Genomic DNA, 6,754 nt, shown 5'->3' on the forward strand with positions numbered 1-6,754 from the left:
GAGAGAGAGAGAGAGAGAGAGAGAGAGAGAGAGAGAGAGACTTACCATGTAAGCCTCGTGCTTTGCATCCGCCAGCCAGCACTCCGCCCTGGCATGAAGGGCTCTGATGGCGAAGATATCTTCGCCATCAAGAATCTCGCCCTCCTCGTCCTCCCAACGCAGCCACTGCTTAAGTGCTCTGAAGTAGGCCCTCTCCCTTCTGGTCTCCTGCATCTGAAAAAAAGATTTTAAAAAATAATGAAAATTTTTTTTTATTACAAAAAAAACGCAAGTGTTAATTTTTTTTTGAATGAAAAAACACGAGCAAGAAGTTTTTGTAATGATGGAAAAATGTAACACGAAAGAAGTTTTCACGACAGAGAACGCGAGCAAAATTTTTTGACGAAAACCGAAAAAAACAGGCGAAACACGAAAAGAAAACGAACGAAAACCGAACAAAAAATACATGCGTTTTCCGTAAGAGGGGGTTCAAAAACGAGCAGAAAACGACGAAAACCGAATAAAAATGAACAAAAATTGAACGAAACATTTAAACCGCGAAAAAACGAACCCGAAAAAATTCACGAAAAACGAGCACTAAAATAACACGGACACGGAAAACGCGAGACGAAAATCGAGAAAAAAAAACGAAAATCGAACACTAAAAAAAATTACTAAAAAACACAAAACACTAAAACACGGAAAAACGAAAAAAACACTGAAAATATAAATAAATAAAAACTTACCATACGGGTGATAACCACCCTGCAGACATCCTCCTGGGCGATCACTGGAACCACCGTTTTTTTTTTATAATAAAAAGAACACAAAAAACACGAAAAAAACGCAAAAAACACAAAATAATCCTGAGGACCGAAGGTGAGGTTGTATATGATGGTTCGAGAGACCTCGCAGCTTATATAGCTGCAGAAGTCCTCCCACCATCTACCCCCTGAAACCCTTTGGACAGTGAGGAGGAAAAAAACGTTCAAGGGAAGAAAACGGGTCCAAAACAAGGAAAGATTGAAAATTCCCCTCAATCTCTCTGGACACTGAGGAGGAAAAAGACGTTCAAGGACAGGAAACAGGAACAAGACGAGGAAGGAGAGAGTGAAACTTCCCCTGCCTTCCAGGAGCAGGAAAACGGCAAGGCGCAGGAGAGGGAATATTGAAGGTTACGTTAAATGAAAGCTGAAACGCATTCTTAATGATGAAATGTATTTACCGTTTATTCAATGTTTCAAAAAATGTTACAGAATGATGCATAATTATCAAATATATGAAAAAATTTTCCGTCAAAGAACATACTCGGGGACAACAGATCAAAATCGAGAGACTGACGGGCCAATCGGTCTTGATTGTCGATCTGCTCCAATTCCTTATCAATCTCGTCAAGCTCCTGCTGACGCTGTGTTGACATATCTTGAATGCGGTGTACTTCTTCTTCTTGCATGAGTTCATTTTCTTCCTCGCGCTCCCGATTTTCCAGAGCTGCAGCAATCTCTGCTAATTCGGCCTCAATTTCCTCAATGCTCTTTCGAGGCTCTTGGCACTCTGGAACAAGAAAAAAATCAAATTCAATTAATAAACACAAAACTCCGAACAAATTAATGTGAATATATCTCAAATATTCACCTTCAGGGCTTGGAGATATCTCATTTGATGGTCTAGGTTGGGCAGCATTCCCTTGTGACGGAATTTTTGAGAATTCCGCCACCTGTACGAGAGTTCACCGTAAGATCGGAAAACTGCGAACTTTCGACCAAGTCAATTGTAAGGAGAGAGAGTAACGAGGGTGAGTACGTAAATTTTAAGAGAGAGAGAATTGCGTCATATTCCCTCCCCTGAAGGTTGGCACCCCTGTCGAAGGGAGATGCAATATTCCTAATCTTTAGCTCGAGCCTTGGATATCGATCATCAGAACATCCGGNCTGGAACCACCGTTTTTTTTTTATAATAAAAAGAACACAAAAAACACGAAAAAAACGCAAAAAACACAAAATAATCCTGAGGACCGAAGGTGAGGTTGTATATGATGGTTCGAGAGACCTCGCAGCTTATATAGCTGCAGAAGTCCTCCCACCATCTACCCCCTGAAACCCTTTGGACAGTGAGGAGGAAAAAGACGTTCAAGGGAAGAAAACGGGTCCAAAACAAGGAAAGATTGAAAATTCCCCTCAATCTCTCTGGACACTGAGGAGGAAAAAGACGTTCAAGGACAGGAAACAGGAACAAGACGAGGAAGGAGAGAGTGAAACTTCCCCTGCCTTCCAGGAGCAGGAAAACGGCAAGGCGCAGGAGAGGGAATATTGAAGGTTACGTTAAATGAAAGCTGAAACGCATTCTTAATGATGAAATGTATTTACCGTTTATTCAATGTTTCAAAAAATGTTACAGAATGATGCATAATTATCAAATATATGAAAAAATTTTCCGTCAAAGAACATACTCGGGGACAACAGATCAAAATCGAGAGACTGACGGGCCAATCGGTCTTGATTGTCGATCTGCTCCAATTCCTTATCAATCTCGTCAAGCTCCTGCTGACGCTGTGTTGACATATCTTGAATGCGGTGTACTTCTTCTTCTTGCATGAGTTCATTTTCTTCCTCGCGCTCCCGATTTTCCANTTCCAGGAGCAGGAAAACGGCAAGGCGCAGGAGAGGGAATATTGAAGGTTACGTTAAATGAAAGCTGAAACGCATTCTTAATGATGAAATGTATTTACCGTTTATTCAATGTTTCAAAAAATGTTACAGAATGATGCATAATTATCAAATATATGAAAAAATTTTCCGTCAAAGAACATACTCGGGGACAACAGATCAAAATCGAGAGACTGACGGGCCAATCGGTCTTGATTGTCGATCTGCTCCAATTCCTTATCAATCTCGTCAAGCTCCTGCTGACGCTGTGTTGACATATCTTGAATGCGGTGTACTTCTTCTTCTTGCATGAGTTCATTTTCTTCCTCGCGCTCCCGATTTTCCAGAGCTGCAGCAATCTCTGCTAATTCGGCCTCAATTTCCTCAATGCTCTTTCGAGGCTCTTGGCACTCTGGAACAAGAAAAAAATCAAATTCAATTAATAAACACAAAACTCCGAACAAATTAATGTGAATATATCTCAAATATTCACCTTCAGGGCTTGGAGATATCTCATTTGATGGTCTAGGTTGGGCAGCATTCCCTTGTGACGGAATTTTTGAGAATTCCGCCACCTGTACGAGAGTTCACCGTAAGATCGGAAAACTGCGAACTTTCGACCAAGTCAATTGTAAGGAGAGAGAGTAACGAGGGTGAGTACGTAAATTTTAAGAGAGAGAGAATTGCGTCATATTCCCTCCCCTGAAGGTTGGCACCCCTGTCGAAGGGAGATGCAATATTCCTAATCTTTAGCTCGAGCCTTGGATATCGATCATCAGAACATCCGGACATCAACATTCGCGAAACTAACAAAATATCTATTAAACCGGTAAATACATTTGACTGTAAATTTACCTAAACCGTAATGACTCTAACCGTAATCCGTCAATCCGAAACTAAACTGAAAATTATCTCGAAACATCTATAATTTGACTATTTGTTTTTAATTCAACTGAATATTTTATTTCTACTCGTTTTTATCGTGGATCGACACGTCAACTTACTGGTTTTAAAGAATCAAACGTTATTCTCCCGCGGATGTTGATGTCCGGATGTTCTGATGATCGATATCCAAGGCTCGAGCTAAAGATTAGGAATATTGCATCTCCCTTCGACAGGGGTGCCAACCTTCAGGGGAGGGAATATGACGCAATTCTCTCTCTCTTAAAATTTACGTACTCACCCTCGTTACTCTCTCTCCTTACAATTGACTTGGTCGAAAGTTCGCAGTTTTCCGATCTTACGGTGAACTCTCGTACAGGTGGCGGAATTCTCAAAAATTCCGNTTCTCTCTGAAAATTTACTTACTCACCCTCATTACTCTCTCTCTCCTTACAATTTACTTGGTCGAAAGTTCGCAGTTTTCCGATCTTACGGTGAACTCTCGTACAGGTGGTGGAATTCTCAAAAATTCCGTCACAGGCCTCCCTCCTTCTCGTTCGCTATCCGTTGTCGTCACTGCGTCTGGGATGGGGGAGATGTGGTCTCTTCGTTGGTCTAAATCCCTGGAGTTCCTGAAAAGGGACTCGAACCCACGCCCTCAACAGTAGTGGAGGAAGGGAAAGAGAAAAAATAAATAAAAAGAATTAAGAAATGAATTTTAAGGCTACGCGTGATTTTTAGTTCACGGAGCTCCTTTATTTTTGGCCAGTATCCAGGTACGAAGGTCCTTAGCTCAAGCTTATGTATCCTAACATTGAGTATCACGTTACGAGCCATACCACTTCTGAGGGCATTGGTTGGATGTTGGTCTTGCGGAGTGCTTGAGCTCAGTAATGGCGATCCGAGGGGTGCGTTGGTCTTACGGGTGAAAACGAATTTTCTCGTCCGACCACGCACACCGCTGGGCTAGTACCTCTGAGAACGCTCGCGGCTGCTTCGACATGGAGACCGATGACGTGAGCGTGGCGAACGTTGGCGTGCTTCGTCGTAACGGTGATCACTCACGACTACTTCTCCTCCGCTCGTCACGATCAGCTCGACGACTTGAAGAGCGCTGATCCTCTCTTGAAGGGGGTCGTGAGTCTACCTCTCTGTAGGCTCTACGAGAAGACTGGAGTCGATGATGATCTCTGGGGGATATCGGCGGACGGGCACCTCGGAGTGGAGTGCGAGACCTTCCCGAGAAGCCAAAAGTCGAAGGAGCGAACTATTTCGTCAATCGGCGTGATTAAAAAAAAAAGAGACAAGGGATAATCCCAAAATATTGAGCTAGGTGCTAGTAAAAATACTCTGCTCGAACATGGGATTGTCAATCACAAAAAGAACCGCGTAGATTCCGACGATTCGCGTCGAATACTCTCGAAAGCGGTGGGTATAAATATTCATCATCAAACTATTCTGTTGACGCGATACAGGGGGGCAAGGAGGACGTAAGTCTCCTGCTCAACCCGAGAATTCTCTCTCTTATATTATCTCAGGAATCCCCAAACGGTCCGAAAATATTGAGGCTATCTATGATTACATGTGCTGGCTAACCACACGATGTCAACAGATCGATTTCTTTTGCCCCGAATCCTCGGTGAATATGATTGAAGAATGAACGAATAACGTGAACGAATTTGAAATGAATAAAATCCCGAATAGAAGAACCAAAATTTTTCTCCAAATGAAAAATCCCCGCCTTTCAGGAGGATTTTTCTGTCTTAACTCCCGATGATCTCGATGATTCTGGCGACTTCCTTAAGGATGAGCCCCACGTCGGGCGTCAATTGTGACGGCGATTTTTCTCAACGTAGACTAATATGAACGGATTGGATCCGAAACCTTGAACCCGCAGAAAATTCCAGACAGAACGGTAGCCGTAGTGTGTCACCTTCGGCCTGTTCCACTTCGATGTTCCCTGAAGTTCTCGAAAACCGTAGAAACGATAGAAACGCTTTAACCGGAAAACGAGAAGCCAGCTACTCTTTTGAGGAACTGGTGTCGGGCGCCAGTTGATTTTTGTTTCGGCGGTATCAACGAACCGCAGCCAAAGGGAACCAAACGAGAAGAAAACTAGACTTAAATATAACCAGGGAATATCGAAGGGAGAGGTTGCGGAATTATTTCGACTAGCTCGGAGGAATTCGGAGAGCGGGGTAGGATCGGTCGCTCGGTCTTAGGAGAAGGTGTCGCGCAACCCAAAGAAATATTCCAAAATTACTCAAAACCAGATCAGAAAATTAATTAAATCTGAGACACGTGGATTATGTTAAATTGTCTCGTGATTTATTTCATTTCTCAAAATCGATCCAAAATAAATAGAAATTATAAATTTATTTACTACGATTTATTCCCGAGAGAGAGAGTAAACGAATGGACCCTGAGAGAGAGAAATATCTGCGAGAACGGGGGAGAAAAACCTAAATGCGTATGATCTCTCGGCACAACCGGAAATGGCGTGCACAGGGATCCATACATGTACGAGAACCGCTAGCGACGAGGAATTAACGGGAAGACGAACATTCACTGAAGGAGAAAACTCGAGGAATGGAATAGGCACTCGCAAGGTGCCCTCAGTTCACATTCTCGAATTCTCTCTCGACTAGGAGCATCGTGGCGTCGCTTCAATTATAGGGAGCCCACGAGCTTCTATTCGATGAGAGATCGGTATTATGGAAATAAACGATGAGGGAAAAATGCTACGGAACGAAAAGCGCTCCCAAATGAGGCGTCAATCCGTCCGAGCAATGAAAAGCATGCCAAACAGTACCACAGCTACATCCACACCACGTGGAGAGCATGCGTGCACGCATAACCCTATTTTATTTATGATTTTCTCCACTTATCACTACACAATCACCTCTCAGGAATAGAGAGAGTATTTGCGAACCGATTATGCACTCGATGGGTGCACTTATCAATTCTGAGTGGAACGAGTCTCTACCGTGGATCGTGGCCGATAGACTGAGCCTCCCGGTGAGATATCGTATTTCCGTTGAGAGTTAGTTGCTGATCATCGAGGTTGAGCTGAAATGCTCACGCTTCCTAGCTTACGCGTTTCGTGGGGTATTGGACTCGCTGGTACGGTTGGAAGGCCCTGTGGGTGGAATTAGGCCTCTCGCGTGCATGGATTGCCATGGCCCATTTTAGATTCACGGTTTTGTTAGAGGTGATTCCCCAATAACTCCCGGGAGAGTGACAGCTAC

This window comes from Diachasma alloeum, unplaced genomic scaffold (genome assembly GCF_001412515.2).
Source record: "Diachasma alloeum isolate Michigan unplaced genomic scaffold, Dall2.0 Dall_scaffold_00431, whole genome shotgun sequence".
Classification (NCBI taxonomy): domain Eukaryota; kingdom Metazoa; phylum Arthropoda; class Insecta; order Hymenoptera; family Braconidae; genus Diachasma; species Diachasma alloeum.